Source organism: Malaclemys terrapin, chromosome 18 (assembly GCF_027887155.1).
Source record: "Malaclemys terrapin pileata isolate rMalTer1 chromosome 18, rMalTer1.hap1, whole genome shotgun sequence".
Taxonomy (NCBI): domain Eukaryota; kingdom Metazoa; phylum Chordata; order Testudines; family Emydidae; genus Malaclemys; species Malaclemys terrapin.
In genome coordinates, this window is record NC_071522.1 from 25,894,668 (window position 1) to 25,913,242 (window position 18,575).

Here is an 18,575-nt window from a genome sequence, read left to right on the forward strand (position 1 = left end):
CACTAGCACAGCACAGGAATGAAATTCTCTTTCTTCATCTTTCTCACCTACCGACCTCTTCCAAACCACTAGCTGTGCAGCCTAAAGGTATTTAGATGAAGAATCCTTGAGACACGTGTCCCAAAGCCAGCTCAGGAATGAATTGCCTATTTTTAGTATTTCTCACCAACTGAGCGCTTCAAAACCCTTAACAATCAATCCTAACGACTTTTCAAGCATGCGTCCTTGAGAAATGGATCTCTAGCACAGATGAGGAATGAAAGTCTCTTTTGTCACCTTTCTCACCAGACGACCACTTCGAAACCACTAGCTGTGAAGCCTAAAGGCATTTAGATGAAAACTCCTTGAGACATGTGTCCCAAGCACAGCTCAGGAATGAATTTCGTATTTTTAGTATTTCTCACCAACTGAGCGCTTCAAAAACCATTAACAATCAATGCTAACGACTTTTCAAGCATGAGTCCTTGAGAAATGTATCCGTAAGCACAGAACAGGAATGAATTTGTCATTTTTCTTCTTTCTCATAAACCTATGGCTTCCGAACCATTAAGAGTGCCTCCAAAGGCGTTTCGCAGCATGCTTCCTTGAGAAATCGATCGCTAGCTCAGATTAGGAATGAAATTCTCACGTTTCGTCTTTCTCCCGAACCGAGTTCTTCCAAACCAGTAGCAGTACATTAGGCTTTAGAAGTATGATTCCTTGAGAAATTTGTAACCAAAGCAGCTCAGCAATGAATTCCTCATTTTTCGTCTTTCTCATGAACCGATTTCTTCCAAACCATAAGAAAGCAGCCCAATGACATTTGGATGAGGAGTCTTTGAGAAATTTGTCCTTAGCACGGATCAGTAATAAGTCAGTCATTTTTTTTCTCTTTCTCTGGAACTGATGTCTTCCAAACCATTGGCAGTGCATCCTAATTGCTTTCGAAATATGATTAATTGAGAAATTGGTCCCCAGCAGAGAAGAAGAATTAATTTCTCTTTTTCATCTTTCTCACGAACCGATCTCTTAGAAATCATGTCCAGTCTGTCGTAATGGCTTTTTGAGCATGATTCCTTGAAATATTTATACCTAGCGCCGTCAGGAATGAAATTCGCATTTCTCTTCTTTCTCATGACTCGATGTCTCCGAAACAATCAGCAGGGCATCTTCAGGGCTTTCAGAAGAGGAGTCTTAGGGACATTTGGCCCAAGGACAGATCAGGAACAAAATTCTCTTTTTCGTCTTTCTCACGAAACGATCACTTGCAAAGCATTAACAGTCTAACGTAATAGCTTGAGAAATTTGGCCCTAGCAGAGCTCAGAAATGAAATTCTCACCTTTCCTCTTGCACATGAACCGTTCTCTTCCAAATCAGTAGCACAACATGACTCCTTGTGACATTTGTCAGTAGCACAGCTCAGGAATGAATTAATAATTTTTCGTCTTTCTCATAAACCGATGTCTTCCAAAAAATGCCATTTGCAGTATGATGCTTTGAAACATTGATCTCTAGCACAAATCAGGAATGACATTCTCATTTGTTGGCCTTTCTCACGAACCGAGCTCGCTAAACCATTAAAAGTCCCTCCTCCTGTCTTCCAGGCGAGGTTTCCTTGAGACATTTGTCCCTAGCACGGATCAATAATTAGCTGAGTTGTTTGTCTTTCTTCCCTACACTTCTCTTTGTAAACACTAGCAGTGCATTCTAATGACATTTAGATGAAGATTCCAAGAGAAATTTGTCATAGCACAAATCTGGACGGAATTTATCTTGTTTTGTCTTTCTAATAACAGGTCTCTTCCTAAACACTAGCTTTCTAATGGCTTTTAGATGAAGCTGCCTAGAGACCTGAGCCCCAAGCACATCACAGGACTCAATAGTTCTTGTTCCTCTTCACAGGGATGAGAAGCATCACCTGCTCCCCGGTAGCATAGGGGTGGGCACATGCTGAGCGGTCGTACCAGACCTTCTGCTTCCTCTGTGTCCTTGCTAGGTTTCTTCTAGCCAAGCCCATGAGCTCCACGAGCTTTTCCCAGTAAATCAGTACATACTCCACCATTGATGATCCCCCTGGAGAGGTCTACCCCTCCCACTCATCTCTCATGAAGTCTAGGGGGTCCCCTGGCTCTCCTCCCATACAGCAACCCCAACGGGGAAAAGCTTGTGCATTCCTGGCGCACTACCCTCTTTGCGAACAGCAGCTGGGGTAAATAACTTGTCCCAGTCCTACGGGTACTGGACCATAATGGTTATCAGCAGCATCTTTAGGGTCCCATTCAACCTCTTCACCTGTTTCGCGTGACTCGAGCTCTCCGCAACCATTAGCAGTGCATCTTAATGGCTTTTACACAAAGATTCCTAGAGTAATTTGTTAATAGCACAACTCAGGAATGAAGACTCTCATTTTAAGTGTTTCTCCTTTAATGATGACTTCCAAACCACTAGCCGTTCATCCTAATGGCTTTTCAAGGATCATTCCTTGAGCATCATCTCCTTAGCACAGTCAGCAAGGAAATTCTCATTTGTCGTCTCTCACGATGCGATCTTGTCCAAATCAGGAGCAGTACACACTAGTGACTTTTCAAGCATGACTCCTTGTGAAATTTTTCACTAGCACAGCACAGGAATGAAATTCTCTTTCTTCATCTTTCTCACCTACCGACCTCTTCCAAACCACTAGCTGTGCAGCCTAAAGGTATTTAGATGAAGAATCCTTGAGACACGTGTCCCAAAGCCAGCTCAGGAATGAATTGCCTATTTTTAGTATTTCTCACCAACTGAGCGCTTCAAAACCCTTAACAATCAATCCTAACGACTTTTCAAGCATGCGTCCTTGAGAAATGGATCTCTAGCACAGATGAGGAATGAAAGTCTCTTTTGTCACCTTTCTCACCAGCCGACCACTTCGAAACCACTAGCTGTGAAGCCTAAAGGCATTTAGATGAAAACTCCTTGAGACATGTGTCCCAAGCACAGCTCAGGAATGAATTTCGTATTTTTAGTATTTCTCACCAACTGAGCGCTTCAAAAACCATTAACAATCAATGCTAACGACTTTTCAAGCATGAGTCCTTGAGAAATGTATCCGTAAGCACAGAACAGGAATGAATTTGTCATTTTTCTTCTTTCTCATAAACCTATGGCTTCCGAACCATTAAGAGTGCCTCCAAAGGCGTTTCGCAGCATGCTTCCTTGAGAAATCGATCGCTAGCTCAGATTAGGAATGAAATTCTCACGTTTCGTCTTTCTCCCGAACCGAGTTCTTCCAAACCAGTAGCAGTACATTAGGCTTTAGAAGTATGATTCCTTGAGAAATTTGTAACCAAAGCAGCTCAGCAATGAATTCCTCATTTTTCGTCTTTCTCATGAACCGATTTCTTCCAAACCATAAGCAAGCAGCCCAATGACATTTGGATGAGGAGTCTTTGAGAAATTTGTCCTTAGCACGGATCAGTAATAAGTCAGTCATTTTTTTTCTCTTTCTCTGGAACTGATGTCTTCCAAACCATTGGCAGTGCATCCTAATTGCTTTCGAAGCATGATTAATTGAGAAATTGGTCCCCAGCAGAGAAGAAGAATTAATTTCTCTTTTTCATCTTTCTCACGAACCGATCTCTTAGAAATCATGTCCAGTCTGTCGTAATGGCTTTTTGAGCATGATTCCTTGAAATATTTATACCTAGCGCCGTCAGGAATGAAATTCGCATTTCTCTTCTTTCTCATGACTCGATGTCTCCGAAACAATCAGCAGGGCATCTTCAGGGCTTTCAGAAGAGGAGTCTTAGGGACATTTGGCCCAAGGACAGATCAGGAACAAAATTCTCTTTTTCGTCTTTCTCACGAAACGATCACTTGCAAAGCATTAACAGTCTAACGTAATAGCTTGAGAAATTTGCCCCTAGCAGAGCTCAGAAATGAAATTCTCACCTTTCCTCTTGCACATGAACCGTTCTCTTCCAAATCAGTAGCACAACATGACTCCTTGTGACATTTGTCAGTAGCACAGCTCAGGAATGAATTAATAATTTTTCGTCTTTCTCATAAACCGATGTCTTCCAAAAAATGCCATTTGCAGTATGATGCTTTGAAACATTGATCTCTAGCACAAATCAGGAATGACATTCTCATTTGTTGGCCTTTCTCACGAACCGAGCTCGCTAAACCATTAAAAGTCCCTCCTCCTGTCTTCCAGGCGAGGTTTCCTTGAGACATTTGTCCCTAGCACGGATCAATAATTAGCTGAGTTGTTTGTCTTTCTCCCCTACACTTCTCTTTGTAAACACTAGCAGTGCATTCTAATGACATTTAGATGAAGATTCCAAGAGAAATTTGTCATAGCACAAATCTGGACGGAATTTATCTTGTTTTGTCTTTCTAATAACAGGTCTCTTCCTAAACACTAGCTTTCTAATGGCTTTTAGATGAAGCTGCCTAGAGACCTGAGCCCCAAGCACATCACAGGACTCAATAGTTCTTGTTCCTCTTCACAGGGATGAGAAGCATCACCTGCTCCCCGGTAGCACAGGGGTGGGCACATGCTGAGCGGTCGTACCAGACCTTCTGCTTCCTCTGTGTCCTTGCTAGGTTTCTTCTAGCCAAGCCCATGAGCTCCACGAGCTTTTCCCAGTAAATCAGTACATACTCCACCATTGATGATCCCCCTGGAGAGGTCTACCCCTCCCACTCATCTCTCATGAAGTCTAGGGGGTCCTTTGGCTCTCCTCCCATACAGCAACCCCAACGGGGAAAAGCTTGTGCATTCCTGGCGCACTACCCTCTTTGCGAACAGCAGCTGGGGTAAATAACTTGTCCCAATCCTACGGGTACTGGACCATAATGGTTATCAGCAGCATCTTTAGGGTCCCATTCAACCTCTTCACCTGTTTCGCGTGACTCGAGCTCTCCGCAACCATTAGCAGTGCATCTTAATGGCTTTTACACAAAGATTCCTAGAGTAATTTGTTAATAGCACAACTCAGGAATGAAGACTCTCATTTTAAGTGTTTCTCCTTTAATGATGACTTCCAAACCACTAGCCGTTCATCCTAATGGCTTTTCAAGGATCATTCCTTGAGCATCATCTCCTTAGCACAGTCAGCAAGGAAATTCTCATTTGTCGTCTCTCACGATGCAATCTTGTCCAAATCAGGAGCAGTACACACTAGTGACTTTTCAAGCATGACTCCTTGTGAAATTTTTCACTAGCACAGCACAGGAATGAAATTCTCTTTCTTCATCTTTCTCACCTACCGACCTCTTCCAAACCACTAGCTGTGCAGCCTAAAGGTATTTAGATGAAGAATCCTTGAGACACGTGTCCCAAAGCCAGCTCAGGAATGAATTGCCTATTTTTAGTATTTCTCACCAACTGAGCGCTTCAAAACCCTTAACAATCAATCCTAACGACTTTTCAAGCATGCGTCCTTGAGAAATGGATCTCTAGCACAGATGAGGAATGAAAGTCTCTTTTGTCACCTTTCTCACCAGCCGACCACTTCGAAACCACTAGCTGTGAAGCCTAAAGGCATTTAGATGAAAACTCCTTGAGACATGTGTCCCAAGCACAGCTCAGGAATGAATTTCGTATTTTTAGTATTTCTCACCAACTGAGCGCTTCAAAAACCATTAACAATCAATGCTAACGACTTTTCAAGCATGAGTCCTTGAGAAATGTATCCGTAAGCACAGAACAGGAATGAATTTGTCATTTTTCTTCTTTCTCATAAACCTATGGCTTCCGAACCATTAAGAGTGCCTCCAAAGGCGTTTCGCAGCATGCTTCCTTGAGAAATTGATCGCTAGCTCAGATTAGGAATGAAATTCTCACGTTTCGTCTTTCTCCCGAACCGAGTTCTTCCAAACCAGTAGCAGTACATTAGGCTTTAGAAGTATGATTCCTTGAGAAATTTGTAACCAAAGCAGCTCAGCAATGAATTCCTCATTTTTCGTCTTTCTCATGAACCGATTTCTTCCAAACCATAAGAAAGCAGCCCAATGACATTTGGATGAGGAGTCTTTGAGAAATTTGTCTTTAGCACGGATCAGTAATAAGTCAGTCATTTTTTTTCTCTTTCTCTGGAACTGATGTCTTCCAAACCATTGGCAGTGCATCCTAATTGCTTTCGAAGCATGATTAATTGAGAAATTGGTCCCCAGCAGAGAAGAAGAATTAATTTCTCTTTTTCATCTTTCTCACGAACCGATCTCTTAGAAATCATGTCCAGTCTGTCGTAATGGCTTTTTGAGCATGATTCCTTGAAATATTTATACCTAGCGCCGTCAGGAATGAAATTCGCATTTCTCTTCTTTCTCATGACTCGATGTCTCCGAAACAATCAGCAGGGCATCTTCAGGGCTTTCAGAAGAGGAGTCTTAGGGACATTTGGCCCAAGGACAGATCAGGAACAAAATTCTCTTTTTCGTCTTTCTCACGAAACGATCACTTGCAAAGCATTAACAGTCTAACGTAATAGCTTGAGAAATTTGCCCCTAGCAGAGCTCAGAAATGAAATTCTCACCTTTCCTCTTGCACATGAACCGTTCTCTTCCAAATCAGTAGCACAACATGACTCCTTGTGACATTTGTCAGTAGCACAGCTCAGGAATGAATTAATAATTTTTCGTCTTTCTCATAAACCGATGTCTTCCAAAAAATGCCATTTGCAGTATGATGCTTTGAAACATTGATCTCTAGCACAAATCAGGAATGACATTCTCATTTGTTGGCCTTTCTCACGAACCGAGCTCGCTAAACCATTAAAAGTCCCTCCTCCTGTCTTCCAGGCGAGGTTTCCTTGAGACATTTGTCCCTAGCACGGATCAATAATTAGCTGAGTTGTTTGTCTTTCTCCCCTACACTTCTCTTTGTAAACACTAGCAGTGCATTCTGATGACATTTAGATGAAGATTCCAAGAGAAATTTGTCATAGCACAAATCTGGACGGAATTTATCTTGTTTTGTCTTTCTAATAACAGGTCTCTTCCTAAACACTAGCTTTCTAATGGCTTTTAGATGAAGCTGCCTAGAGACCTGAGCCCCAAGCACATCACAGGACTCAATAGTTCTTGTTCCTCTTCACAGGGATGAGAAGCATCACCTGCTCCCCGGTAGCATAGGGGTGGGCACATGCTGAGCGGTCGTACCAGACCTTCTGCTTCCTCTGTGTCCTTGCTAGGTTTCTTCTAGCCAAGCCCATGAGCTCCACGAGCTTTTCCCAGTAAATCAGTACATACTCCACCATTGATGATCCCCCTGGAGAGGTCTACCCCTCCCACTCATCTCTCATGAAGTCTAGGGGGTCCCCTGGCTCTCCTCCCATACAGCAACCCCAACGGGGAAAAGCTTGTGCATTCCTGGCGCACTACCCTCTTTGCGAACAGCAGCTGGGGTAAATAACTTGTCCCAGTCCTACGGGTACTGGACCATAATGGTTATCAGCAGCATCTTTAGGGTCCCATTCAACCTCTTCACCTGTTTCGCGTGACTCGAGCTCTCCGCAACCATTAGCAGTGCATCTTAATGGCTTTTACACAAAGATTCCTAGAGTAATTTGTTAATAGCACAACTCAGGAATGAAGACTCTCATTTTAAGTGTTTCTCCTTTAATGATGACTTCCAAACCACTAGCCGTTCATCCTAATGGCTTTTCAAGGATCATTCCTTGAGCATCATCTCCTTAGCACAGTCAGCAAGGAAATTCTCATTTGTCGTCTCTCACGATGCGATCTTGTCCAAATCAGGAGCAGTACACACTAGTGACTTTTCAAGCATGACTCCTTGTGAAATTTTTCACTAGCACAGCACAGGAATGAAATTCTCTTTCTTCATCTTTCTCACCTACCGACCTCTTCCAAACCACTAGCTGTGCAGCCTAAAGGTATTTAGATGAAGAATCCTTGAGACACGTGTCCCAAAGCCAGCTCAGGAATGAATTGCCTATTTTTAGTATTTCTCACCAACTGAGCGCTTCAAAACCCTTAACAATCAATCCTAACGACTTTTCAAGCATGCGTCCTTGAGAAATGGATCTCTAGCACAGATGAGGAATGAAAGTCTCTTTTGTCACCTTTCTCACCAGACGACCACTTCGAAACCACTAGCTGTGAAGCCTAAAGGCATTTAGATGAAAACTCCTTGAGACATGTGTCCCAAGCACAGCTCAGGAATGAATTTCGTATTTTTAGTATTTCTCACCAACTGAGCGCTTCAAAAACCATTAACAATCAATGCTAACGACTTTTCAAGCATGAGTCCTTGAGAAATGTATCCGTAAGCACAGAACAGGAATGAATTTGTCATTTTTCTTCTTTCTCATAAACCTATGGCTTCCGAACCATTAAGAGTGCCTCCAAAGGCGTTTCGCAGCATGCTTCCTTGAGAAATCGATCGCTAGCTCAGATTAGGAATGAAATTCTCACGTTTCGTCTTTCTCCCGAACCGAGTTCTTCCAAACCAGTAGCAGTACATTAGGCTTTAGAAGTATGATTCCTTGAGAAATTTGTAACCAAAGCAGCTCAGCAATGAATTCCTCATTTTTCGTCTTTCTCATGAACCGATTTCTTCCAAACCATAAGCAAGCAGCCCAATGACATTTGGATGAGGAGTCTTTGAGAAATTTGTCCTTAGCACGGATCAGTAATAAGTCAGTCATTTTTTTTCTCTTTCTCTGGAACTGATGTCTTCCAAACCATTGGCAGTGCATCCTAATTGCTTTCGAAGCATGATTAATTGAGAAATTGGTCCCCAGCAGAGAAGAAGAATTAATTTCTCTTTTTCATCTTTCTCACGAACCGATCTCTTAGAAATCATGTCCAGTCTGTCGTAATGGCTTTTTGAGCATGATTCCTTGAAATATTTATACCTAGCGCCGTCAGGAATGAAATTCGCATTTCTCTTCTTTCTCATGACTCGATGTCTCCGAAACAATCAGCAGGGCATCTTCAGGGCTTTCAGAAGAGGAGTCTTAGGGACATTTGGCCCAAGGACAGATCAGGAACAAAATTCTCTTTTTCGTCTTTCTCACGAAACGATCACTTGCAAAGCATTAACAGTCTAACGTAATAGCTTGAGAAATTTGGCCCTAGCAGAGCTCAGAAATGAAATTCTCACCTTTCCTCTTGCACATGAACCGTTCTCTTCCAAATCAGTAGCACAACATGACTCCTTGTGACATTTGTCAGTAGCACAGCTCAGGAATGAATTAATAATTTTTCGTCTTTCTCATAAACCGATGTCTTCCAAAAAATGCCATTTGCAGTATGATGCTTTGAAACATTGATCTCTAGCACAAATCAGGAATGACATTCTCATTTGTTGGCCTTTCTCACGAACCGAGCTCGCTAAACCATTAAAAGTCCCTCCTCCTGTCTTCCAGGCGAGGTTTCCTTGAGACATTTGTCCCTAGCACGGATCAATAATTAGCTGAGTTGTTTGTCTTTCTCCCCTACACTTCTCTTTGTAAACACTAGCAGTGCATTCTAATGACATTTAGATGAAGATTCCAAGAGAAATTTGTCATAGCACAAATCTGGACGGAATTTATCTTGTTTTGTCTTTCTAATAACAGGTCTCTTCCTAAACACTAGCTTTCTAATGGCTTTTAGATGAAGCTGCCTAGAGACCTGAGCCCCAAGCACATCACAGGACTCAATAGTTCTTGTTCCTCTTCACAGGGATGAGAAGCATCACCTGCTCCCCGGTAGCACAGGGGTGGGCACATGCTGAGCGGTCGTACCAGACCTTCTGCTTCCTCTGTGTCCTTGCTAGGTTTCTTCTAGCCAAGCCCATGAGCTCCACGAGCTTTTCCCAGTAAATCAGTACATACTCCACCATTGATGATCCCCCTGGAGAGGTCTACCCCTCCCACTCATCTCTCATGAAGTCTAGGGGGTCCCCTGGCTCTCCTCCCATACAGCAACCCCAACGGGGAAAAGCTTGTGCATTCCTGGCGCACTACCCTCTTTGCGAACAGCAGCTGGGGTAAATAACTTGTCCCAGTCCTACGGGTACTGGACCATAATGGTTATCAGCAGCATCTTTAGGGTCCCATTCAACCTCTTCACCTGTTTCGCGTGACTCGAGCTCTCCGCAACCATTAGCAGTGCATCTTAATGGCTTTTACACAAAGATTCCTAGAGTAATTTGTTAATAGCACAACTCAGGAATGAAGACTCTCATTTTAAGTGTTTCTCCTTTAATGATGACTTCCAAACCACTAGCCGTTCATCCTAATGGCTTTTCAAGGATCATTCCTTGAGCATCATCTCCTTAGCACAGTCAGCAAGGAAATTCTCATTTGTCGTCTCTCACGATGCGATCTTGTCCAAATCAGGAGCAGTACACACTAGTGACTTTTCAAGCATGACTCCTTGTGAAATTTTTCACTAGCACAGCACAGGAATGAAATTCTCTTTCTTCATCTTTCTCACCTACCGACCTCTTCCAAACCACTAGCTGTGCAGCCTAAAGGTATTTAGATGAAGAATCCTTGAGACACGTGTCCCAAAGCCAGCTCAGGAATGAATTGCCTATTTTTAGTATTTCTCACCAACTGAGCGCTTCAAAACCCTTAACAATCAATCCTAACGACTTTTCAAGCATGCGTCCTTGAGAAATGGATCTCTAGCACAGATGAGGAATGAAAGTCTCTTTTGTCACCTTTCTCACCAGACGACCACTTCGAAACCACTAGCTGTGAAGCCTAAAGGCATTTAGATGAAAACTCCTTGAGACATGTGTCCCAAGCACAGCTCAGGAATGAATTTCGTATTTTTAGTATTTCTCACCAACTGAGCGCTTCAAAAACCATTAACAATCAATGCTAACGACTTTTCAAGCATGAGTCCTTGAGAAATGTATCCGTAAGCACAGAACAGGAATGAATTTGTCATTTTTCTTCTTTCTCATAAACCTATGGCTTCCGAACCATTAAGAGTGCCTCCAAAGGCGTTTCGCAGCATGCTTCCTTGAGAAATCGATCGCTAGCTCAGATTAGGAATGAAATTCTCACGTTTCGTCTTTCTCCCGAACCGAGTTCTTCCAAACCAGTAGCAGTACATTAGGCTTTAGAAGTATGATTCCTTGAGAAATTTGTAACCAAAGCAGCTCAGCAATGAATTCCTCATTTTTCGTCTTTCTCATGAACCGATTTCTTCCAAACCATAAGCAAGCAGCCCAATGACATTTGGATGAGGAGTCTTTGAGAAATTTGTCCTTAGCACGGATCAGTAATAAGTCAGTCATTTTTTTTCTCTTTCTCTGGAACTGATGTCTTCCAAACCATTGGCAGTGCATCCTAATTGCTTTCGAAGCATGATTAATTGAGAAATTGGTCCCCAGCAGAGAAGAAGAATTAATTTCTCTTTTTCATCTTTCTCACGAACCGATCTCTTAGAAATCATGTCCAGTCTGTCGTAATGGCTTTTTGAGCATGATTCCTTGAAATATTTATACCTAGCGCCGTCAGGAATGAAATTCGCATTTCTCTTCTTTCTCATGACTCGATGTCTCCGAAACAATCAGCAGGGCATCTTCAGGGCTTTCAGAAGAGGAGTCTTAGGGACATTTGGCCCAAGGACAGATCAGGAACAAAATTCTCTTTTTCGTCTTTCTCACGAAACGATCACTTGCAAAGCATTAACAGTCTAACGTAATAGCTTGAGAAATTTGGCCCTAGCAGAGCTCAGAAATGAAATTCTCACCTTTCCTCTTGCACATGAACCGTTCTCTTCCAAATCAGTAGCACAACATGACTCCTTGTGACATTTGTCAGTAGCACAGCTCAGGAATGAATTAATAATTTTTCGTCTTTCTCATAAACCGATGTCTTCCAAAAAATGCCATTTGCAGTATGATGCTTTGAAACATTGATCTCTAGCACAAATCAGGAATGACATTCTCATTTGTTGGCCTTTCTCACGAACCGAGCTCGCTAAACCATTAAAAGTCCCTCCTCCTGTCTTCCAGGCGAGGTTTCCTTGAGACATTTGTCCCTAGCACGGATCAATAATTAGCTGAGTTGTTTGTCTTTCTCCCCTACACTTCTCTTTGTAAACACTAGCAGTGCATTCTAATGACATTTAGATGAAGATTCCAAGAGAAATTTGTCATAGCACAAATCTGGACGGAATTTATCTTGTTTTATCTTTCTAATAACAGGTCTCTTCCTAAACACTAGCTTTCTAATGGCTTTTAGATGAAGCTGCCTAGAGACCTGAGCCCCAAGCACATCACAGGACTCAATAGTTCTTGTTCCTCTTCACAGGGATGAGAAGCATCACCTGCTCCCCGGTAGCATAGGGGTGGGCACATGCTGAGCGGTCGTACCAGACCTTCTGCTTCCTCTGTGTCCTTGCTAGGTTTCTTCTAGCCAAGCCCATGAGCTCCACGAGCTTTTCCCAGTAAATCAGTACATACTCCACCATTGATGATCCCCCTGGAGAGGTCTACCCCTCCCACTCATCTCTCATGAAGTCTAGGGGGTCCCCTGGCTCTCCTCCCATACAGCAACCCCAACGGGGAAAAGCTTGTGCATTCCTGGCGCACTACCCTCTTTGCGAACAGCAGCTGGGGTAAATAACTTGTCCCAGTCCTACGGGTACTGGACCATAATGGTTATCAGCAGCATCTTTAGGGTCCCATTCAACCTCTTCACCTGTTTCGCGTGACTCGAGCTCTCCGCAACCATTAGCAGTGCATCTTAATGGCTTTTACACAAAGATTCCTAGAGTAATTTGTTAATAGCACAACTCAGGAATGAAGACTCTCATTTTAAGTGTTTCTCCTTTAATGATGATTTCCAAACCACTAGCCGTTCATCCTAATGGCTTTTCAAGGATCATTCCTTGAGCATCATCTCCTTAGCACAGTCAGCAAGGAAATTCTCATTTGTCGTCTCTCACGATGCGATCTTGTCCAAATCAGGAGCAGTACACACTAGTGACTTTTCAAGCATGACTCCTTGTGAAATTTTTCACTAGCACAGCACAGGAATGAAATTCTCTTTCTTCATCTTTCTCACCTACCGACCTCTTCCAAACCACTAGCTGTGCAGCCTAAAGGTATTTAGATGAAGAATCCTTGAGACACGTGTCCCAAAGCCAGCTCAGGAATGAATTGCCTATTTTTAGTATTTCTCACCAACTGAGCGCTTCAAAACCCTTAACAATCAATCCTAACGACTTTTCAAGCATGCGTCCTTGAGAAATGGATCTCTAGCACAGATGAGGAATGAAAGTCTCTTTTGTCACCTTTCTCACCAGACGACCACTTCGAAACCACTAGCTGTGAAGCCTAAAGGCATTTAGATGAAAACTCCTTGAGACATGTGTCCCAAGCACAGCTCAGGAATGAATTTCGTATTTTTAGTATTTCTCACCAACTGAGCGCTTCAAAAACCATTAACAATCAATGCTAACGACTTTTCAAGCATGAGTCCTTGAGAAATGTATCCGTAAGCACAGAACAGGAATGAATTTGTCATTTTTCTTCTTTCTCATAAACCTATGGCTTCCGAACCATTAAGAGTGCCTCCAAAGGCGTTTCGCAGCATGCTTCCTTGAGAAATCGATCGCTAGCTCAGATTAGGAATGAAATTCTCACGTTTCGTCTTTCTCCCGAACCGAGTTCTTCCAAACCAGTAGCAGTACATTAGGCTTTAGAAGTATGATTCCTTGAGAAATTTGTAACCAAAGCAGCTCAGCAATGAATTCCTCATTTTTCGTCTTTCTCATGAACCGATTTCTTCCAAACCATAAGCAAGCAGCCCAATGACATTTGGATGAGGAGTCTTTGAGAAATTTGTCCTTAGCACGGATCAGTAATAAGTCAGTCATTTTTTTTCTCTTTCTCTGGAACTGATGTCTTCCAAACCATTGGCAGTGCATCCTAATTGCTTTCGAAGCATGATTAATTGAGAAATTGGTCCCCAGCAGAGAAGAAGAATTAATTTCTCTTTTTCATCTTTCTCACGAACCGATCTCTTAGAAATCATGTCCAGTCTGTCGTAATGGCTTTTTGAGCATGATTCCTTGAAATATTTATACCTAGCGCCGTCAGGAATGAAATTCGCATTTCTCTTCTTTCTCATGACTCGATGTCTCCGAAACAATCAGCAGGGCATCTTCAGGGCTTTCAGAAGAGGAGTCTTAGGGACATTTGGCCCAAGGACAGATCAGGAACAAAATTCTCTTTTTCGTCTTTCTCACGAAACGATCACTTGCAAAGCATTAACAGTCTAACGTAATAGCTTGAGAAATTTGGCCCTAGCAGAGCTCAGAAATGAAATTCTCACCTTTCCTCTTGCACATGAACCGTTCTCTTCCAAATCAGTAGCACAACATGACTCCTTGTGACATTTGTCAGTAGCACAGCTCAGGAATGAATTAATAATTTTTCGTCTTTCTCATAAACCGATGTCTTCCAAAAAATGCCATTTGCAGTATGATGCTTTGAAACATTGATCTCTAGCACAAATCAGGAATGACATTCTCATTTGTTGGCCTTTCTCACGAACCGAGCTCGCTAAACCATTAAAAGTCCCTCCTCCTGTCTTCCAGGCGAGGTTTCCTTGAGACATTTGTCCCTAGCACGGATCAATAATTAGCTGAGTTGTTTGTCTTTCTCCCCTACACTTCTCTTTGTAAACACTAGCAGTGCATTCTAATGACATTTAGATGAAGATTCCAAGAGAAATTTGTCATAGCACAAATCTGGACGGAATTTATCTTGTTTTGTCTTTCTAATAACAGGTCTCTTCCTAAACACTAGCTTTCTAATGGCTTTTAGATGAAGCTGCCTAGAGACCTGAGCCCCAAGCACATCACAGGACTCAATAGTTCTTGTTCCTCTTCACAGGGATGAGAAGCATCACCTGCTCCCCGGTAGCACAGGGGTGGGCACATGCTGAGCGGTCGTACCAGACCTTCTGCTTCCTCTGTGTCCTTGCTAGGTTTCTTCTAGCCAAGCCCATGAGCTCCACGAGCTTTTCCCAGTAAATCAGTACATACTCCACCATTGATGATCCCCCTGGAGAGGTCTACCCCTCCCACTCATCTCTCATGAAGTCTAGGGGGTCCTTTGGCTCTCCTCCCATACAGCAACCCCAACGGGGAAAAGCTTGTGCATTCCTGGCGCACTACCCTCTTTGCGAACAGCAGCTGGGGTAAATAACTTGTCCCAATCCTACGGGTACTGGACCATAATGGTTATCAGCAGCATCTTTAGGGTCCCATTCAACCTCTTCACCTGTTTCGCGTGACTCGAGCTCTCCGCAACCATTAGCAGTGCATCTTAATGGCTTTTACACAAAGATTCCTAGAGTAATTTGTTAATAGCACAACTCAGGAATGAAGACTCTCATTTTAAGTGTTTCTCCTTTAATGATGACTTCCAAACCACTAGCCGTTCATCCTAATGGCTTTTCAAGGATCATTCCTTGAGCATCATCTCCTTAGCACAGTCAGCAAGGAAATTCTCATTTGTCGTCTCTCACGATGCAATCTTGTCCAAATCAGGAGCAGTACACACTAGTGACTTTTCAAGCATGACTCCTTGTGAAATTTTTCACTAGCACAGCACAGGAATGAAATTCTCTTTCTTCATCTTTCTCACCTACCGACCTCTTCCAAACCACTAGCTGTGCAGCCTAAAGGTATTTAGATGAAGAATCCTTGAGACACGTGTCCCAAAGCCAGCTCAGGAATGAATTGCCTATTTTTAGTATTTCTCACCAACTGAGCGCTTCAAAACCCTTAACAATCAATCCTAACGACTTTTCAAGCATGCGTCCTTGAGAAATGGATCTCTAGCACAGATGAGGAATGAAAGTCTCTTTTGTCACCTTTCTCACCAGCCGACCACTTCGAAACCACTAGCTGTGAAGCCTAAAGGCATTTAGATGAAAACTCCTTGAGACATGTGTCCCAAGCACAGCTCAGGAATGAATTTCGTATTTTTAGTATTTCTCACCAACTGAGCGCTTCAAAAACCATTAACAATCAATGCTAACGACTTTTCAAGCATGAGTCCTTGAGAAATGTATCCGTAAGCACAGAACAGGAATGAATTTGTCATTTTTCTTCTTTCTCATAAACCTATGGCTTCCGAACCATTAAGAGTGCCTCCAAAGGCGTTTCGCAGCATGCTTCCTTGAGAAATTGATCGCTAGCTCAGATTAGGAATGAAATTCTCACGTTTCGTCTTTCTCCCGAACCGAGTTCTTCCAAACCAGTAGCAGTACATTAGGCTTTAGAAGTATGATTCCTTGAGAAATTTGTAACCAAAGCAGCTCAGCAATGAATTCCTCATTTTTCGTCTTTCTCATGAACCGATTTCTTCCAAACCATAAGAAAGCAGCCCAATGACATTTGGATGAGGAGTCTTTGAGAAATTTGTCTTTAGCACGGATCAGTAATAAGTCAGTCATTTTTTTTCTCTTTCTCTGGAACTGATGTCTTCCAAACCATTGGCAGTGCATCCTAATTGCTTTCGAAGCATGATTAATTGAGAAATTGGTCCCCAGCAGAGAAGAAGAATTAATTTCTCTTTTTCATCTTTCTCACGAACCGATCTCTTAGAAATCATGTCCAGTCTGTCGTAATGGCTTTTTGAGCATGATTCCTTGAAATATTTATACCTAGCGCCGTCAGGAATGAAATTCGCATTTCTCTTCTTTCTCATGACTCGATGTCTCCGAAACAATCAGCAGGGCATCTTCAGGGCTTTCAGAAGAGGAGTCTTAGGGACATTTGGCCCAAGGACAGATCAGGAACAAAATTCTCTTTTTCGTCTTTCTCACGAAACGATCACTTGCAAAGCATTAACAGTCTAACGTAATAGCTTGAGAAATTTGCCCCTAGCAGAGCTCAGAAATGAAATTCTCACCTTTCCTCTTGCACATGAACCGTTCTCTTCCAAATCAGTAGCACAACATGACTCCTTGTGACATTTGTCAGTAGCACAGCTCAGGAATGAATTAATAATTTTTCGTCTTTCTCATAAACCGATGTCTTCCAAAAAATGCCATTTGCAGTATGATGCTTTGAAACATTGATCTCTAGCACAAATCAGGAATGACATTCTCATTTGTTGGCCTTTCTCACGAACCGAGCTCGCTAAACCATTAAAAGTCCCTCCTCCTGTCTTCCAGGCGAGGTTTCCTTGAGACATTTGTCCCTAGCACGGATCAATAATTAGCTGAGTTGTTTGTCTTTCTCCCCTACACTTCTCTTTGTAAACACTAGCAGTGCATTCTGATGACATTTAGATGAAGATTCCAAGAGAAATTTGTCATAGCACAAATCTGGACGGAATTTATCTTGTTTTGTCTTTCTAATAACAGGTCTCTTCCTAAACACTAGCTTTCTAATGGCTTTTAGATGAAGCTGCCTAGAGACCTGAGCCCCAAGCACATCACAGGACTCAATAGTTCTTGTTCCTCTTCACAGGGATGAGAAGCATCACCTGCTCCCCGGTAGCATAGGGGTGGGCACATGCTGAGCGGTCGTACCAGACCTTCTGCTTCCTCTGTGTCCTTGCTAGGTTTCTTCTAGCCAAGCCCATGAGCTCCACGAGCTTTTCCCAGTAAATCAGTACATACTCCACCATTGATGATCCCCCTGGAGAGGTCTACCCCTCCCACTCATCTCTCATGAAGTCTAGGGGGTCCCCTGGCTCTCCTCCCATACAGCAACCCCAACGGGGAAAAGCTTGTGCATTCCTGGCGCACTACCCTCTTTGCGAACAGCAGCTGGGGTAAATAACTTGTCCCAGTCCTACGGGTACTGGACCATAATGGTTATCAGCAGCATCTTTAGGGTCCCATTCAACCTCTTCACCTGTTTCGCGTGACTCGAGCTCTCCGCAACCATTAGCAGTGCATCTTAATGGCTTTTACACAAAGATTCCTAGAGTAATTTGTTAATAGCACAACTCAGGAATGAAGACTCTCATTTTAAGTGTTTCTCCTTTAATGATGACTTCCAAACCACTAGCCGTTCATCCTAATGGCTTTTCAAGGATCATTCCTTGAGCATCATCTCCTTAGCACAGTCAGCAAGGAAATTCTCATTTGTCGTCTCTCACGATGCGATCTTGTCCAAATCAGGAGCAGTACACACTAGTGACTTTTCAAGCATGACTCCTTGTGAAATTTTTCACTAGCACAGCACAGGAATGAAATTCTCTTTCTTCATCTTTCTCACCTACCGACCTCTTCCAAACCACTAGCTGTGCAGCCTAAAGGTATTTAGATGAAGAATCCTTGAGACACGTGTCCCAAAGCCAGCTCAGGAATGAATTGCCTATTTTTAGTATTTCTCACCAACTGAGCGCTTCAAAACCCTTAACAATCAATCCTAACGACTTTTCAAGCATGCGTCCTTGAGAAATGGATCTCTAGCACAGATGAGGAATGAAAGTCTCTTTTGTCACCTTTCTCACCAGACGACCACTTCGAAACCACTAGCTGTGAAGCCTAAAGGCATTTAGATGAAAACTCCTTGAGACATGTGTCCCAAGCACAGCTCAGGAATGAATTTCGTATTTTTAGTATTTCTCACCAACTGAGCGCTTCAAAAACCATTAACAATCAAT